The 18,813-nt window shown below is 44.8% G+C and overlaps 1 protein-coding gene and 1 long non-coding RNA gene across 9 annotated transcripts in view; one reads left to right on the forward strand and one right to left on the reverse strand.

Moving 5' to 3' along the window:
- The window catches only part of MFAP3L (microfibril associated protein 3 like), a 37,814-nt gene extending 21,390 nt beyond the window's left edge, over positions 1 to 16,424 (reverse strand). The window contains exon 1 of the mRNA XM_032413196.1: positions 16,238 to 16,424. The gene's annotated coding sequence lies outside the window, so the exon portion shown is untranslated. The remainder of the gene's footprint in view (positions 1 to 16,237) is intronic.
- Positions 16,425 to 17,219: 795 nt separating this feature from the next.
- Positions 17,220 to 18,813, forward strand: part of LOC116637620 — a 47,822-nt gene continuing 46,228 nt past the window's right edge. For all 8 annotated transcript variants that reach the window (XR_004300502.1, XR_004300503.1, XR_004300504.1 and 5 more), the window contains exon 1: positions 17,220 to 17,692. This is a non-coding gene — a long non-coding RNA (uncharacterized LOC116637620). The remainder of the gene's footprint in view (positions 17,693 to 18,813) is intronic.

Genomic DNA, 18,813 nt, shown 5'->3' on the forward strand with positions numbered 1-18,813 from the left:
TAAAAGTTTTTAGTAGGAATTCACCAGATCTCATACCATGCCCTTTTAGTTCTTTTTTTTTTTTTAAAGTATGGCTTCTGTGTTGGCCACACTGCCAGGGGTCTGGGGCAGGCGGTGGGGTGTGGGAGTGCTACAAAGCTCAATAAGCCATAGGCTAGTCCACTTACAATCTACTAGGGAGAGAGATATAGCTAATTCCAGTATGTTCTCCAGGTGCAATGAGCTTAGTGGTGGGTATGCAGAAGGAGCACTGGCTGGTCCGGGTGACACTTGGAGGAGCTGTTTGTTGACTGCCTACCCAGCACCCAATCCCAGTTCCACTTTCCCCTTACCACAGCCCCATAGCTCACAGCCATCCCGGTCCTTCTAATTTTCCAGTGAGCCTGCAGCTTGTACCGAACTTGTGACACTCCTTCCTGGCGTATGATCTTGCATTTTTCTTAGCTTTGTGCTGAGGAAATGTCTTTTCACAATTACAAGCAGAGCTCCTTGATGGTAGAAACTCTGGCAGATAGCTCTGTAGAGTTTTCTTAGTACTGGGCACCCGAAGTAATGCTTACATACTTGCTGTATGAAGCCACACTTACGTGAGATCCAATGGCAACTGGAGTAAATTCACAATGTGTTGCCAGAAAAACATAGAGACATCATGTCACTTTGGATACTGCGGAAATACTCTACAAATGTACTTCATGCAGCTTGTCAGATGTTACAGACAGCATCGTGAAAAGTTCAGTTAATAACACTATAACATTGTGAAAGACATTTTAGCTACCAAAGACTAAACCACGAGCACTATAATCCAGCAGTTTAAAATGCAGTCCTTCAAAATACAAGAACAAAGGCCACAGATTCCAAAACCAGGGTTTAACAAAAGCTACAATGGACAAATTGTTAGGCTTCATGTGTTTACTCATGGCCTTTGGGAAAACTGTCATAGAATATTTTCTATAAATAAAACAAAAGAGAAAATATTTAGCAAACATCAAATGTCCTTTCTTTACTCAGCCTCTTCCCTATTTCCCAATGATTGTACTTTATCTTAAAAGCATGTAATAAAATGCTTTTTTGGATCTTATTTTTGTTCCCTCACCTATAATAAAACATGACTATTGACCATGTATTTCTGGAGTTGGGAGGAAAGGGCCCCTTGTTTAAGGGTGTTTTGGACCAAACGAATATACATTGTTGTTTGTTCTTGGCACAGTTCATGCTGACATTTCCCCATCAACTATGATGAGTAATTTTATAGTTACATAACTAGATTTTGTCACAACAGCTACTGAGAGTCACCACTATTTTCATTTGTGTGTAAATGATGCCATAGACACAAAGGCTGCCTTTTAGTTTAGAACACATTCTTGATAGGTTTCTCCTCTTGCAGCAAGGAGAAGAAATCCCAACTTCATGGGACATGAAGAGAGACACTGAAATACTCATTACGTCATAAACACTAACTATTTAAAAACTGGTAGGCAACTGGGGCCGTTTTGGTTATGGCCCCAATTTGGACTCCCCTAACTTCTTTTAAGATCAACATATACCAAGTTTTTAGGTAGCTAAGGTGGTGTCTGAATATGGACTATGAGGATCCAAAGTCAAAGTCCAAAAAACTTGTAGAACAACAATATTCCTGTAGCAATTATGACAGTCCAGAATCAAGTCATTTAAGTGCTAAGTCTAATAAGTTTTATCTCAATGTCCAGCTATATTGCAGAAAGATTCACACTGTCTTTGTTTCTTTCCTTTGGATGTTCTGGAATCTGTATGTGTAGAGATTCTTAATGCCACTAATAACACAAAGGTAATTGTTCACTCAGATGGCAAATGGGATCATTACATGAAAGAATGGAAGCACACTGTTGTTAGGTTACTTTTTAGAGACACCCAGATAGGTCAGTTCAATCCAAATCAATACACATTAACAGAGAAGTTTTTCTGTGCCAGGCATACTGCCAGGGATTAGGAGTATAAAGGTAAGACACAGTCCTTACCCCCTGTCATCTGCAAATCTAGTAGGGGGAGAGAGAAAAGTAAGGCAACAATTAAAGGCAGTATGAAAACTGACCCATCAGAAAGAGGTCAAAGATCCTCGGGGGGTACAGGAGAGGAGACCCAAGTGGTCTGGAAGGGCCAGGAAGAACATTCTATAAGAAGTGGCCCTTTAGTGCAATTATAAAGGAGTTCACCAAAATAGGCCAAGGGAGTGAAGCTGACCCCAAAGGAGGAAAAGCATATTCAAGAAAATGCTGACTGGTGGGAACCTGGTACATTTAGGGAGCTGCACGGAATTAGGCACCACTTCGTGATATGTAGAAGAAAGGAGGGGGAAGAAGGCTGGAAAGGTAGGCTGGTCCAAATAATGAAGGGAATGGTGTGTAATACCAAGGATGGGGCACACTCACAGGTTCTGGAAGGGGGAAGTGACATGGCCAGTTTCGTGTTTAGAAAGATCACTCGGCTCAGAGTGTGGTGATGCAGAGGTGGCTAGAGGCTTACTACAATATGCCGGAAGGAAAGAAGGAACAGAGGGGTGTGAACTAAGAGCAGTGGGGCAGCCAAGATGCGGGCAGATCCAAAAGAGGTGCAGGAATTAGAACGTACAGGATTTTTAATGAGTGCCTGACGATACAGCAGGTGAAAAGAACTCTGGACTTCTGGAGCAGCCGTGCCTCGGGTCACACCAACGGCTCTCGGAAGAACCAGCGCCTGGCACTGTGTGTGGGCTACACACGAACGCAGGAGTTAGGGATTGCAGCCAACACCTCCCTGGGGCTGCGCTGCTCAGGTGCGGCTACACGTGGATGAGGGCCTGCCTGCTGGCCGCATGGCTGAGCACAGCCCGTGGTAGCTCCTGCCTGTTCCACGACCCTCTCCTCCTGGCTTCATGCCTTCCTTGCTCTGCAAGTCCCCGCTGATGGAAGGTTTGGGAGGAGGACAAGCAGCCGCCACGACACTGACATTTACCAACTGTCACAAACTGGGAGCTATATGGCAGCATATCGTAGGAGAAGTAGGACTGTCTTAGGGAAGTAGTCAGCCCCTAGAAGGAAAAAGACACTAAGAGCCCTCATGGCATTCTTGGCACCCCCTTTGTCTATTAACTGCCTGGTAATGGGATAATTTATAGCTACTTAATGGGCAGAACAAAATGTATACCCTGACTTGCTGGACTGCTGTGAATGGCCACCAGATGAGCTCTTTTAAGCTCACCCAACAATTTAGAAGGAGCTAGAACAAAAGGTCTCAATCCTACTTTATCAACTGCGCTAATGTTCAGGCCTCTACAGAATTCTATGCTTTGTTATTTTTTCGATACATAAAAGGCACATACTTTTCAAAAACGGATCTGTTTTAAATCACTGTTTTTCAAACCTGAAAAGGAACTCTAGGCCCAGAGATGCCATCTTTGTAATACTTTATTTTTGGTGGTGCATAATATTAAGAAGCCATTCTTGGATCTTCATCACAATTTCCCACATGGTATGTTTCTCTGATTAAAAGTAAGGCTGATATAAAATAAAGCCCCCAGAAATGTAATGTTTTAAAAAGGAGGAAGAGAAAGAGAATTATAGTAAAGGTCTTCCTGTACAGGTACAGTTATCATTAGGCAAGATAAAAACAGGTCTATCATACATATCTGTTCACATAACTAGAATATTAGATCTGGAAAAACTCACATGTGTTTTCATAAAGGTATTCCTTTATACAGGATGAGAAAGGGAGGCCCACAGAAGATGAGCAATTTCCCAGCATCACACACTTTAAGTGGCTTAGAACCAGGATAAAAAGCTCACACCCAGATTGGCCTGAATTACATTACAATCTCTTGGTTCCACAAAGGCAATTCTTGAGTTGTCCCAGCAGCTGAAACATGCACTGAGGGCTATTCTAATCATAGGTATATCTTTTGGAAGGGTTTACTGATGTTTCAGTGTGTATTCAGCTTCTTCAAATTCTCATTCTAAATGAATAGGCTAAAATAGTTTTGGGCCCAATTAATGCAAATCCTTAACCGATCAGAGAGATGTTTCCTCCAGAATCTGATGGTCCAGGGAATAAACCAAACCTGGGAAATGAATACAAATGGGATAGACGCACTGGTGGATGGTGCCTTTATGCGACCAGCTCAATACCCAAAACACATTACAATGCAGATAAAAGGGTTAAGATGCTGTCTTGGCATTTTTCTTGAATCTCTGACACCATCATTTATCAGATTCTATACACCTATAAAACCCAAAGCTGGTTCAGAAGCACCTCTGTTTATGTCTTTCTCTTCCTGTCCCTATTCACAAGATATTTTTTCCAGTATCTCCTCCCTTTTAAAAAATAATTGAGTGCTTTCAAAATATTTTCCCTATGCACTTGGAGTGTGTGTATAGAGAGATTCACATTTTCTTTCTAGCACAACTCATTTATGTCACTTCCTAATCTATAGCACTACTTCTGCCAACTTTCATTTCTTTTTTCATTTCATCTCAAGCCCATTTCCTCAGAAGTTCTTGAGGTACTTAATATACAAGCCCCTCTATCCAGAGTGAAGTCAGGCAGGGGCTGATGGGCATCTGGAAGGCTGCACACATCAATGAGTAAGAACTCTTCTCCAGCCTGGAAAAATGGCCAGAGGATCCCACGGTATCAGGGAGATGTTTTGTTGAGGTGCTGACCCCTAGCTGCCTGCCTGCAGATCCAGGCTGGCCAGCTCTCCGCCTGGACAGAAGAGGCAGATGCACGTGTGCCGTGCAGCAGGGTATGCCGCTCTACACATCGGAAGCAATAGTCTTCACTTGCTTTCCTAAATAGGATATATGGCCTGAGGCCACTGCCAACAAGTACATTTTCTTGTGGATTCTGGTACACTTCGTAAACTCCTAAGGCCTTCAGAGTAAAAGTGCCTTTCTCAGTTTCCCCATTTGATTGGACATAGAAAGCGTCCCAACTGGCCAGATGTAATGCACTTGTGGGCAGTTTTCCACTGACAAGATATTATGAGGGTGGTTGATTATTTTGTGCGTGGACAGCCCATGATAAAGCTATTTCACTTATCATGAGTATGAAGGACAGTATTAATAGTACCCAAACAAGACACAGAGTAATGTCTAATAGGAATACATCCAGTGTTCCAAGGGATAGCCAGTGTGGACAGGAACTTGCTACAGGACTCCCTGTAGCCAGAGAACTGAGATCACAATACAGCAAAGGGTTGGAATTAGGTTCCTAAGATGAGAAATGGGATGGGCCCTGAGGTTAAAGTCAAGAACAGAAATTTTAGGATGAGCTGTGAAGAGGGAACTAGTTTAGCATTTTAGGATTAAAACCCACAAATTCCTTTCCTCAGTTTTGCCATTTACTAGTAGATGACTTCTGGGAGTCAGCTGATCCCTCTCAGCTGCAGACCCATCTCTTAGGCCCCTTCTGATCTACCATTCTATGACCATGACAACCAGGAGCATGGCTGGGGCTGGCCAAGGGATGGAATGGTGAGTGGTAAAGAAGGGCAGGGGGAGAGGGAAAGAGCAGGGACTTTTTTGTGTACAAAGAAGATCCCATTGCAGGAAATTCAACCAGGGCAAAGAACTGTGGTCGCCAAGCCATTCGTGACTTGGTGATGGCCCAGGAACCAGCTTGTGCATCATACAGCACATGGGAACTTGCTCTCCGTAGGAAAGGCAACTTCTTGAGTGTTTCTCACATCCTAAGCAATATAATGAAAAAGAAAACCGACTCAAGCTCCCAAGGCCTTTGGACCCTCCATCCACACCCTCCAGACACCCTCACCACACTGCTGAGGTGAATCAGCTCAGATTCCTGCAGGGCTGTACCACTGAGGGGCTGGTCGAGGCGTACCACAGTCCCCAACTGGGGCCGTGAAATCTTCATTTCACTTGATAATTCACTACAGAGAGGTCTTAGGTCTGCTCTTGCCATTTAGGGGTACAATTTTTTTTTTTTTTTTTTTTTTTTTTAAGATTTTTTTATTTATTTATTTGAGAGAGAGAGAATGAGAGAGAGAGAACACATGAGAGGGGATAGGGTCAGAGGACGAAGCAGACTCCCTGCCGAGCAGGGAGCCCGATGCGGGACTCGATCCAGGGACTCCAGGATCATGACCTGAGCCGAAGGCAGTCGCTTAACCAACTGAGCCACCCAGGCGCCCATTTAGGGGTACAATTTTTATCATGAAATTCCACTATGACAAAATATGGTTGGTGTTCAAATATTTATTGATTGTCCTAGGAACAGGTGTTCATTACTTTTTTTTCCCCCCTTTTTAATGACTAGTAACAATCTATGCATGGGGAAGCTTCAAAGAAAATGAAAATAAAACACAAACACTTTCAAATTATTACAATGTACATTTCCAGGGGTTCTTCATTCAAAGGTAAAGACCAGAGAAAGCCTTCCCACGGCCTCTACGATATTTGGCCCTAGCAGCCCCGCAATCTTCATTTCTGACCTCTCTACCCTTCTCTCGCTCACTGCCAGCCACACTGGGCCTTGCTAATCCTGGAATGTGCCAGATATACTAGAACCCTTGCACTTACTATTCCTTCTGTCTGAAATAAGTCCCTGGTATGCCTGCAAGGCTCACTTCCTACATTTCCTTTCTCAAATGTCACCTCATCAGCAAGGCCCTCCCTGGTAATCTTACAAAAAAATAGTGTGCTCCAACCCGCCATCAATCCTTGTCACCTTTACCCTGCCTTTTTCTCCATACCGTGAACTACCCTGTTCCTATGCAGATATGAGCTCCTGGACGGATGGACTTCTGTTGTGGACCTTGTTCGCTGTAGCATGGCGTATCCCTGTGTCTAGAAACATGCTGTGCTCATTGCAAGGGCTTGGATATCTGCTGAGTGAATTTATACTAGTTCTATGCCCTCTCATTTCGACGTATTACTAACTTACTGGGCATCTACATTTGCCCTACATTTCCTGCAAATTCTGCCCATTTCTTAGAAATTCTGGGTATCTAGGTCTATTCCTTATCATGAAACTAACTTTAAAATATAAACCAAGATTTCTTTAAAAGTCAGTCTTCAAGAAACCCATCCTTCCTTACAGGGAGCCCTGAGGGGCTGAGCTGCTCCCAACACGGCCCTGGAGCAAGGCTGAGGGAGCGGGTCTGTCAGAGGACTTGGGGCTGCTGTCTGGCATGCGTAATGTATCTGGGGACTATTTTCTATGCCTGAAATATGCATTCTTTTTATTGTTGAGATGAAAAGCAACTGCCTACTTAATTTATACATCAAATGTCAAAACCATCCCTTACTCCTTATCTCTCTGCTTGTTTGATTAAGGCCATTCAGATTCATGGTATAGGAACTGGATTACCCTGGGTTTCTTCTTTCAGCAGAGTAAAATTTCATCTATTTGAAAAAATATGCTCAATAACTGAAGAGGGTAGTTAAAAAAGCCTTTCCTCCTTCCTCCTTTACCAGCTTATTATCACAAAGTGAAATTGCATAATGAATATTTCCCTGAATCACATATGCCAAGTGTTTTTCACAGACACTAGGAACTGGATCTTAGTGAAAAACAGATCAGAAGAGATCCTGTAATTCAAACCCTATCTGATTTGTTATTAAGAGCTCAATAACAATGTCCCTTATGCTTACCTAGCACTTACGGTTTGTAAAACACTCCCACGGATGGTATCCCATTTGAGTCTCACGCTACCCTAGGACACGGGCAGGCCCCTGGTGTTCTTTCTGTCCACACTGACGGTGAAAGCAGCAGAGACCAAGCCGCCAACCCACGAGGAGAAGCCCCTCACAGAACCTCGTCTTCCCTCACTCCCTGGCTCTTACAGCCCATGCACAGATATCACTTAATGAATACCACGGCTTGGCCAAACTATCTAAACATCATAAGCACCCAAGCTTTCAGAATTTTTATTTAAAATTAATTATTTTGAAATACTGTTATTATTTAAAAAATTATTTTAAAATTTTGGACATAAGATCAATTATCTTTCAAATTTTGTTGAATTGAAATACTCTTCTAGCTTGACTTTAGTGCATATCGTAAGATCAACCTTTCCCCCAAATTAAGTGTTTTTCAGTGCAACAATATGGAAAATTACCTTAACTAAACAAAAAACCAGAAGAAAGTTGAAAATATGGATTTAGTGATTGCCACACACAGTTTTGAAGGAAGCTTTGCTATTCTCTCAGCTTTGATGGGAAAAGGCCCTGAGCACACTTGCCCGATGTTCTTAATGATTTCTCAACCTGTGCAGTCAGATTCAGCTAAGTGATAAAAAACTAAGAGCCAGTTATATCAGTTAAGCTGAACTCGAAGTATTTATGAGGCCACTATTATCAGGTTAGTACCAATTGCTGTGGGCTTAAAAAAAACTTTAAGACCAGTTCTTTACCCTAATGGTGCTTAGAATCTTGGTGATAACTGTATACCAAACAATATATAATTAAGCACTAAACTGGGCAAATACCACAGAAATTCAGAGGGCCAGCTGGAAAGGTCATAGAATGTTCCCTGGGGTTGGTCAAATCCTGAAGGATGAATAAAGGAGACAGGATAGTTTTCTCAGCAGGAGTAATGGCTTAGTTTAGATAAGTAGGGATGGAAATAAACACGGCATGCCAATTAAAAATAAAAATCTATGTTATAGTATGTTTTTGCAACACTGATGGATCTGATGTGCATCTTCATCTCAAGAACTCTGGGATATTAGAGTATTCCTCCAGAAATTCTATTTAATAAGGGGGCCTCTAGGGCTGCTTAGGAGAAATGATGAAGAGGGTTCTGGGATGGATGATCCATTTCTTAGGAAGCAAAAACTAACACACCAGTGAAAGAAGGGGAGACAGCCATAGCACAGAGGTAGAGATGAGATGCCCTAGCAAGGCAGGAGGGAAGCAAAAGTCCACTATAGGTCCTGGGTCCAGCTGCACAGGGAGAAATGCTCTGCCCCAAGTGAAGCAAAGTACTGGTAATACTCAAGTGTTTTCTAGAAATTAATTTCAAGTTCCTCAAAAGTTTTAAGATGGAGAAAACCAAGTTACCTTTGGGAAGTCTAACAAGAGCAAGACTCATTCAGACACCAAATAATCCAGGGTTGTCGAAACCCTGAAGGAAAAAAAACCTTCCCTCCAACTTGGGACTGACAACAGGAATGGTAAAAAGGTGGGTGGGGAGAGAGCATGAGCAGAAGCACAGGTGTGATTAGTAAGGGCAATGCAGCCCAGCGCCTGGCTTTGGTAACGAAGCAGGAATTTACAAAGTGAAGTTAGCACTAGCAGCTGAGAAGCAAGGAATCTCAAGGGTTACTAGATGTTCAAACCATCCCATGGCCAGCCTGGGGTGTAAAGACCCAGAACAAAGTCCTGGGTGAAGCTTGGAGCCAAATACTAATGCAGTCTTTATTCAAATACCTCCCCATGCTGAAGACCAAGGAAAGTGGGTTTTGCATCTTTAAGAAAACACAATGCCTAAACATACATCTACTTACTTCTTTACAGGGGAGCTTGGCCACTGGGAAGAATTAACTGGTCAGCTTGGAATAGTTCCCACTTTCACAAGTATTATAGAGTTCTTGCTAGTTCCAAGAGGGCACAGAAAGGTACAGAGCCCGGGACAGATGCATCCCAGCATGTCTAGGAGAGGTACTGCTTTAATAAACCGATGAAAGTGAAGTGAATTAGCCCCAGCCGGGGCCCTCAAGTCCTAACTGGGTGGGACTTGTCAAGGAGTAATTCTGGAGCACTTTATTCCAACCCATTTATTTCCTTAAGGAGCAAAGCCTTCCCTCCCACCCTACCTGGCACAATCAGCCAACTCAAACCCTCAATGGAAGGAAAGATCTTGAATTATATTTAAATACCTGCTCAGCAAACTTCCTCTTCTCCATGGATTACAAAGAGTCAACTTCAGCCCAGCCTCTAAGACAGTTACCTTCTAATCCAGAATTAGGGAAGTCTACCCCATATCAATATCGTTTCAGCCTCACTAGCATCCCCAAATACTTCTGCCCAGAAGCTGATGAACCATCAGGGAATCAATTCCTTCTTTCTTTCTTTGATGTCTCCCTTAAAAGTACGTGCCCGGCAAGGAAATTCTGATTTCCTCCTCCACACACAGCTGTGTGTTTGGGCTTTCCCGCTCCGCTGCTGTGTTAGGTCCGTCTGGTTAAGCACGTGCAGTGGAAGTCAGTGTATCTGGTCCCGCAAAGTCTTGCACTCAGCAGAACCCTCGAGAGACTGCGCCTTCCACACTGCAGTACCTGACACAGACTATCCGATTACATGGGAGTTGCTCCCGGTGCCTCCTTCCCTTCCCTGCCCACGTGGCCATCACACCCCTGGTTTGTCCCAGCTTCATGTGCTCATCGTCTCTGACTGGCACCACTCTACCAGACTCCTTCCTCACTGACCTCCCTCTAGCCTTGCCTGTCTCCAATCCACATACCAGGTTGTTGCCGAAATCAGCCGACTCTGAAAGATCTGACTTAAAACATATTCCGTGTCTTTGTCAGTAGTACGAAAGTAACATTCTTGGCAGGACATACATGATCGTTCATGATCTGACTCCTATCCACCTCTTTAACCTCATCTCTGGAGCTTCCCCTGCCCCTCTTCTTTCCTGACCTCCTCACATTCCCCACAGCACCTCTGTGTCTCCAGCTGGCCATGCTGCCTTTCCTAACCTTACATGTCTGGCAAACCCCTACTTGGCTTTTAAGTCTTGGTTCAAAAGCCCTCTAGGACTTCCCCAGGTAGCCCCGGACACTCCTCTTCTCACTGATCTTTACCCATACCTTCATTTTTCCCCCTGCAATTATTTTTGTGCACATCTGCCCCACCATTAAGCTCTCAGGTCATCAATATTTGCTGAATGGATTGATGAATTAACTAATGAATGGATGAGAGAAACTTACCTGAAGATACTGATTTGAAGACATTGGTGTGTGGGCTAGTGATGCAATCATGAGGAAAAAGAAATCACCCAGAAGGAACACAGTAGACCACAAGACGAGAAGACCAAGGTTAGAACTCAGAGAAAAGAGAGACAAAGCCTCTTTTTGGGAAAGAGCAATAAAAAAATAAAATAAAATAAACTAAGCATGGAGAGAACTAGGGATGCGTATCCCAGTAGACCAAGGCAGAGGAGATTCAAGAAAGAGGAATGGTTTGCAACGAGCTAGTCCTTTACAGTGGTAAACAATAATTATTACGTCATTTTATAAGGACATTTGGGTAAAAATCTTAAAAGTTATACAAATGGGAGCTAGACAATGTAGATACACAGTTTTATTTTTATTAAGATGATTCTTAGTCAAGTCTTACTGTTTCCAGTTTCAGATTTTGCCAGCCAAGGGCTTCCTTTACCCATGCTGTCTGAAAAGTGTGTTTTTCTCTTACCGATTTTTTCTAACATATAGTTTAGTTTCAGTTCAGAGCCTCTCTTGTAACACTAAGGTAGATTTCTTCAGTTGAGGTTTTCCAGACTCAGAGATGTCAACTCAACCAGACTGTAAGTTTTTATAGGACAGAAATTAAACCCTTGAACATCAGAGAGAGAGTGAATAAATATGTTTGGAAAGAATGACTGAATTTCTTACAGAAGTTAGGTCATCTAGTATCATAGCTTTCATCCATACCCTGGCAAATACGGAGCCTATAGTGAAGACTGCTAGTTGATTCTGGCCATTTCCCAGCTGAGCCAGTACAAGCCCATAACATCCCACAAGCTACGAGCAACTGGTCAGAGCTGGCCCAGGTGACATCACATCATCTCAAGTTAACTGCATTAGATTTGAGCTTTCATGGCTCTCTGGTCACGTCTGCATGGTACACAGCCAGCAGAGCAGCTGTCTGCTAAGGGGACAATGGGCAGAAACAAAGTAGTCAAAATGTGACTTGGCCCTTCTGCTTTATTTTTTATGACCTTCTTCTATTACAAATTGTGAATGAGTCTCTTAAGCTATTAATTTCACAGATGTATACAAATGCTGTCTCAGATCAATTCAGAGAACTGAATTATATACCATGCGGGTTCCAGATTTCTGTCACTGACCACCTCTGGCTAGACACCCTTTGTCAAACAGCTGTATGAAACTTGGGGTGTAGCCATACATTGCCTTTTTAGGAAGATAAATCTTGCAGCAGTCTTTCATTGCATGTTCCTGTTTAAAAATGCTTAGCTGGTTTCCCATTGTTTCTCTATATGTAATAGGATAAAATCCAAACTCCTTTGCATGGCACCAAGTTCATCACAATGAAAGGACCATTTCATTCCTTCTCCTGCCTCTGCTCATTATTCCATCATATCAAGTCTTTCTTTGCATAATGGTTGTATTAGCTTTCTACTGCTCCTTTCTATGACACTAAGTCGTAAACTTAGTGACTTTAACATACAAATGTATCGTCTTTCAGTTCTGTGGGTTAAAAGTTCAAAAGGGATCTTACTAGGCTAATCGGAGAGTTGGCAGTGCTGTGTTCCTTCTGGAAGCTCTAGAAGAGCATCTGTTTCCTTGCCTTTGCCAGCTTCCAGAGGCTGCCCACATTCTTGATTCGTGGCCCCCTTCTATCTTCAAAGCCAGCAAGGGGCAGTCGAATCTTTTTCACATGGCCTCACTCTGACACTGACTTCTGCTTTCCTCTTTCACCTATATGGACTCTCGTGATTCCACTAGGCCCACTGAATGATCCAGATACTCTCTCCATCTCCAAATCTTCAACTTAATCAATCTGCAAAGTCCCAGAGTGGACATCTTTGGGAGGCCATTATTCTAACTACCAAAGTGGTGTTCCTTCTGCCTGGAGAGTTCACTTCTCTGCTTTGAAGACTTCTGCCCAAATTCCTTAAGATCCTATGGAAATGTCACTATTTTCATGCCCCCCCTCTTCCTCCAACCCAAGGGGCTCATTTCTCTTGTCTCCTCAGTCCCATGTACAAATACCTCTCTTGGAGCACTTACCTTGCACTATAGTTTATTTGTCCTCAAGTCTGTCTCTGACTAGATTCTGAGTCACCAAGTCTTATTCATTTCTGCAGCCCCTGGGGCCTAACTATTAAAGACTGTGGGGAAGAAAAATGAATGTGATATTTTAATGAGTGAAGACCTCAGGTGGAGGCAGAGGCAAGACCATAAATTCACAGGGCTTCTGTTTTGAGTGTAGCTTAGAAACTAGTTCCAACAGCTCTTAACTGGGTCTTAACCCATTTTCAATCAAACCCCTTAATTCTTCAACCATTCCAGGAGGCGTTATAGCAAACTTAGACCATTCACATCTAAGGATATTTCTTTTTTTTTTCTTTTTTAAGATTTCTAACTTTAATGTGAATTGCCATGGATCACAACATGTCAGTTTTAAGTGTTCTCCTAGGCGTGGCTGGAAAAGGGCAAGCTGCACCCCAAGCGCTTGGTTAGGTGAGGGAAGTGATACTATCTGAATGATTTCTGAGTTCCAAAAAATGACACTCATCTAACAAATCTGACTATACTACGTTGGAGGTTAAAAGCCACTTTGCCACAATATTTATTTGGTATTTCAGTATCTGGAAGTTTTTCATTAAAAAAAAAATAGAACAAAATTTCAAAATTAAACAAAATTTAAAATAGCCTTAACTACTCAACTATTCAAATTACAAGCCGAAGGAGAGGTTGAATAAATTATGGCCACATGAATGCGGGAAGATCTATTTTTAAAGGCCAATAGTTTGCTATGAATATCCAATGTCACCTACAACACCATACAGTACAGAAATCTAAAGACATGAAAATAAAATGAAAAATTACGTGCCTAGCAGTTGAGTTGAAGGAACCCAACAGGCACAGAAAAAGAAGAATTGGGGGCGCCTGGGTGGCTCAGTCGTTAAGCGTCTGCCTTCCGCTCAGGTCATGATCCCAGGACCCTGGGATCGAGCCAAGCCCCGTGTCTGGCTCCCTGCTCCGCAGGAGGCCTGCTTCTCCCTCTCCCACTCCCCCTGCTTGTGTTCCCTCTCTCGCTGTATCTCTCTCTGTCAAATAAATAAATAAAAATCTTAAAAAAAAAAAGAAAAAGAAGAATTGATCACCTGTTTCCTAATTTGAATACAAAGTCTACTCTGCTATTTTTTCTCCATTAGCAATAGTAAAACCCCTCTTGGACCTAAATCTTGTCAGTTTTGGTCATTTTCATTTAGGAAACTCCATTCTCTTGTGGAATTCCTGAGGCAATAAGCAGTATTTAAACATGCCATTTGTTAAATTTCACTGCTTTTCCTAATCTTGAAAAAATGAGATTTTTTTAGATCCAAAAGGGGGCCTACTGATCTGTATTAAACCTCACATTCACAAAGAGGGACACTTAGGCCTTGCTGCTTCCTCTAGGTCACGAAGAAGCCAAGGCTAAGGGGAGACATTATTGACTGCCACTTGGGAATGCAGCCTGAGAACACAAGACTTGCTCTACAGGATTAATTGTGCATGTATGCGGTGCTGCAAGGCCGATTTTAAACTTGGTGCATTTTTATAGAGAAGGGAAGTGCAATTTCTCAGTGTTTGTGTTTTTTTGTTTTTTTCCCCAAACTTCTAAATTGTTCTGTGAATGTATTTAGAAGTACATTTAGGAGCAATGAACACCACCAACCAACCAACTGGGCTAACATGGAGGACTTCAGGCCTAATTTGTAGAAAGACTATCATGTCATTGCTATTGTTGTTGTCTGGACATTTTAAGCCTTTCCTGTTCTTAAATCTTGGTTATGTATAGGCTAAGCGGAAAGCTTCCTGGGGAAATCACTCAGAGGATCTGGAATTAGAGCTGGAGCCATCTCAGGCCAGAACAAACATTAAAGGCTATTCACAAACCAATGAAAAGTCAATGCACCTCCAAAGTCTTAAGGTCTGTCAAGAATGCAAACAAGAAGTTTTGTAATAAGCTTAATAAATAAAACAACTGAACCTACTAAGTGGTACTTACGGAAACAGGCTTGAGGATATAGCCTGAGAGGTAGAACAGGTTCCCCCTAGAACAAGGATTGTTTACCTTGCTCCGATTAAATCCAATAATCCTAAGAGTTGTAATGGTACTAAATGTTTTAGCAAGAACCAACAGTAGAAACCCCAGTGGGATCTACAAACTGCATTTTTCTGTAAAAGTAAAATGCCAGTAGGAACGATATTGTTCTAACATTCTCCCTTCTGAATATAAATCTTCTTCCATCTTGCATTTCATCCTGAACAATTTTACTATGTTCAGCATAGTAGCAACTGAAAAAAATGTGTTTCATCTAGAAGCAAAAGTGAGAAACCTTTACAAAAAACACTGAGCTTCTCCAAAGCTAGATTTCCAAGTTCTTAATATAAGCTAACACAAAATAAAGACTGCTACAGTAACCAAACTTTTCTGCTAACAAGTATCCTTAAAAACAATGACAATTCGACCATAATAGATTATTTTCTACGGTGTGAGCAGATAATGGACCTACATTCTTCTTCTTCTTCTTCTTCTTTTTTTTTTTTTTTTGCTAGCTTGCTTTATAAATCTTGCAACTTGCAAGCTCAAGTTTTTTTGGAGGCCAAGGCAAGTTAATAGTCGAGCTTAAAATAAATCGGCTTTGCAATTACTTTGGTTTTTTTAAGCCGATGAAGCACGTTTCCCCATTCCATGCCATGAAGCAATTCGATGTCAACTTGCTATGGAGTCAAATGCGACAAACTCCGAGAGCTCCAGTCGCGAGGCGGTGGCTTGCTGCACCCACAGCTTCTCGCACTCCTGCAGCATCAGGACGCTGCACTCTCCCGGCTCTGGGCGCAGAACACGAACTCAGGGCCTCCGGGCCACGGGACAGTACACCCTACCCCCGTCCCGGGGAAACTGAGGCACGGTGACCCGAGCGATCTGGAGTCCGGCGAAGGCCCCCGCCGCTGCTTGGCGTTCCCTTGCCCCCCGGAGGTTTGGGAGGCTCCTAGGCATCACACTGTAGACACCGCGCTCTTCGCCGTAGGAAGATTACGGCACAAGCCTGGGAGGTGGCTGTCCCCAAACCACCGGCCCCCCGGGTCCCGCCCCGCACGGATCTCGAAGCATCCTGAGACCCCCAGGAGCCCGCTACTGGGACCTCGCGGCGCCTCCAGCACGCAGCCTCCTCCTTGGGCTCCGCCAGCCTAAGCGCCCGAAAGTTCCTCGGCCCCAGCGGCCGCAGCGACCCGGCCGCCCACCCCGTGCGGGGCTCCCTGCCACCCGCGCCCCGCCGCCCCTGCTGTCCGGGCGCCCCTGCTAACCTGACGCCGCCGCGCCACTCAGGTGGCCGCCTTGCGCTCCTCGCCATGGCCAGCCTACGAGCCGTCGCCGCTCCACGCCCCGCGCCCGGCAGCGCCTACTGCGGGCGAGCTGCCTCCGCAGGCGCCGGGCAGCGATGCGGGCTGCGCCGCGGGCGGCCGGGAGTGCGGAGCTTCCCACCTACAGCAGCCGGAGCCGGCCGGTGCCGAGCATGCCCAGTGCGGCTCGCCGGGCGGCGCGGAGGCGCGGGGCCGGGAGGGGTGTCGCCGCCGGGTTTTCGCAGCAGCCACGGGCGCGGGGCGGAGCGGGCGGCGCCGGGCGAACCTGTGAGAGCCGCGGGATCCACCCGCAGAGGAGGGGGGCGGGCTGAGTGTGCCCGGGAGTCCCTCATTCAGCCGGTGCAGCCTCTGGGGCGGGATTCGGTCCCCGGGGCTCCGCTCAAGCACGCCTAGGGTGTTGCTGGAGCCGAGGGCACTTATTTCCGACGCTGTGATGCTTGGGCAGCGTGACTGATAATTGTCGGGGAGCAGGGCGCTCCCAGGGCTTCCAGCGCAACTTTTCTGAGCGTCGCGTCGCATTGTTGTTCAGGGACACCCAGGAACAGGTTTCCTAGGATCCCATCCTGGGACACGGGAGAGAGCCAACCCTCCAGCCTCTGGACTTACCCTATTCCAAGGCCACCTGTGAAGCCACCTGGCAATCAAAAGCTTCGCAGGCCTTACCGGGTGACTCCGCTGTCACTTCTAAAGCCCACACCGAAGCGGCTGCAAGAAAGTACAGCAGGATGTTCACTGGTGGCTTCTGAGTGGTGAGGTTCCAGGGATTTTTAATTTCCTTATTTTTTGATTAGTTACAGTTTCTCAGTATTCTATAACGGACAATCTGGTGCTTTTTAAATAAGATATGTTATTCTGTGTTATTCTAAAATGATTTTTTGAAAACGCCTGCAGAACTTCGGCAGCACCGTCCTGCAATGTAAGCAGCGACCCCCCCACCCCCCCTTTTTTAGGCTTGCGGGAGACAATTTCTGGGGCCCGGACCAGGCTCCTCCTCCCTGGCTCCTTTCGGGCCGCCCCTTGGCCACGCCCCCATACCGATTCTTTTACTCCAGTACCGCCCACTTCTCCTTTGGTTGCTGAGAAAACCCGGAAGGGTGGACTTTCAACACTGACGTTCCCGGTGGCTTCTATGCCAGGCTGGGCCTGTTCCGCCGCCGGGTCAGGGACTGCTGACAAGGAGAGAGGCGTCTTTAAGCAACTCCCAGCCTCCCTCCTCCTGCTCTCCGTCCTTGGCAAACGGAACAAAGTAGCACCTCCGACCCCCTGCCAGGAGCTCGGACCTGCAAAGTGGGTCAGGACTCGACTGAGCATGCTCCGGACAGTGCCAGAATGCCGCACGCGGCTGCATCTCGTTGCCCAAGGTTGATGTAGCTGTGCTCGCTCGTCACGACATCGAAGGTCAGGAGGCGGGTGGAAGCGGGGTCCTCGAGTTGCGCTATAGCTTCGACACGTGGACAGGTCGCTTCTACCCAGGCCTGTGTTGGGGGGGGGGGTGCATGGGATCTGGCTTATAAGTGACTCAAAGCCTGATTTTTCCCTAAAACATTAAAATTAGAAATAATATTTTAACATTGGTTTTATGGCATCTCCAATAATAACACGTTTTAAGCTCTAAGAACTTTTCAGCCCATCTTTCTTTAAAGAAACCTAAATCTTTTTTTGATTTGCACTAGAGCCCTAAATTTTCTCTTGTTTTATCAAAGATTAAATGTTTGTCCTCACTTTCAAATAATTCCACAGTATTATATTACTTTTTTTTCCTTCCAACAATTCTGTGTTCACTGCGACTCCTGTCCACCTTTTTTCAAATTCTCAGAGAATCAGCAGAATGCTCTCATGCTATTTTAAATAGGCTTGAAGCAGGTGTGGGAAATTTGCTTTTAATGCTCTGTCACAGAGGAGAAGACTGAAATGGAGAAAGATTACAGGGAAGAGATTTTACAGGCTTGAGGTGAATAAACTCGAGAACCCAGAGAGAGCCTTGCAGTGAGCCCAGGCAGGTCAGTGGGATATTTGTCTGTTTTCTGTCTGAGGAAGGAAATGGGCAGATGGGTCAGCTGCCTAGTGACGTTTGGTGTGATAGTGGGAGATACCGTCACTAAAGGTTGGCTTCATTTCAACCTCTCACTCTCATCCAGCCCCGGTTCAGCTTCAGCATGATTGGAGACACCATCTTCAGTGGAAGGTCACTCCTGGGAAGAACTTTAGTGTTTCCCCCTGGACCCTAACTTGTGCTGGGTCACCCTCATCCCTCAGCTTTGAGACTCCGTGGTTCCTGGTACCTCCTGAGCACTGCTCTTGTTCCCTATAGACATCCACACCACAAATAGTCTGGCTGGGGAAGAGATGGGTAAGACATCTCTTTAATAGTCCATACTGCCATTCCTTCCCATCTGAAGCTTTCTGGTCCCCAGTCTTCTATGACATAAACCTTTCTTAGTTTTCCTGTCTTTCTGACGGTTCCTTCTCATCTTCGTTCTCCAGGTTCTTTTCCTTTGCACCACCCCATTGTAAGTGCT

Source organism: Phoca vitulina, unplaced genomic scaffold, assembly GCF_004348235.1.
Source record: "Phoca vitulina isolate PV1807 unplaced genomic scaffold, GSC_HSeal_1.0 scaffold14, whole genome shotgun sequence".
Classification (NCBI taxonomy): Eukaryota; Metazoa; Chordata; class Mammalia; order Carnivora; family Phocidae; genus Phoca; species Phoca vitulina.